Consider the following 930-nt stretch of genomic DNA (forward strand, 5'->3'; position numbering starts at 1 on the left):
AGAAGACATGTCAGACAAGACAACGGCTTTAAATTGATTCACAAAAGACTATAAAACATAATTAAATGCATAGATAATAAGGCAGGGTAGATGATTCAGTCAATAAGGTGCTTGCCATCTAAGCATGAGAAACTAGGTTTGAATCCACAGCACCCACATAAAAGCNAGGTGCAGGCAATGACCTGTAATTCAGTAATGGGAGATGGCAGGATATAAAGTAGAGACAGGTAAATTTATGGAGATAAGTGACTAGCNAGTCTGGCCAAACAGATGAACTCTAGGTTCAGTGAGAGATTCCTGACTCTATTTAAAAACAAACAAACAAAAATAAAATAGAGCTGGGGAATAATCAAGGAATACTCATGGATTTCAGACATGCACACACACATACACATACTACACTCATATACTTCCCAAAAGTATCAACTTCCTGGACTACTATGGATACATACTAGAGAATTATTTTCATTCTTATTTAAACCTTATTATCAAATAATTTCTTTGCTTTTGAATACATCTTTACAATCAAAATAGCATTGATGGTTCATATCATGGAAATAACATTCAATAAGTCAAAATATTAAGAGTTATAGTAAAATAGGATATTAAACTTACTTTAAAAGATCTGCTTGTGGTAATATTTTGTTGGTAGTTTAACAAAACTCAGTACATTTTTTAAAGTTTTAAGGTTCTTTGCTTTAGTAAGGCCCCTGAATCCTGTATTACGATATGAGTTAGATTCTAAAACGTGTGTGTGTGTGTGTGTGTGTGTGTGTGTGTGTGTGTGTGTGTTTGCTGCTCATGAGTGGAGGTCAGAGAATAACTTATGGAGTAAGTTCTCTCCCTTCAGCGTGTGGGTTCCTGGGGATGGAAGGCAGGACTATCAACTTTATTAAAGCATAACACTTGTCTTACAAAATATGTGTGAGG

The sequence above is a fragment of the Mus caroli genome, chromosome 17 (genome assembly GCF_900094665.2).
Source record: "Mus caroli chromosome 17, CAROLI_EIJ_v1.1, whole genome shotgun sequence".
NCBI lineage: Eukaryota > Metazoa > Chordata > Mammalia > Rodentia > Muridae > Mus > Mus caroli.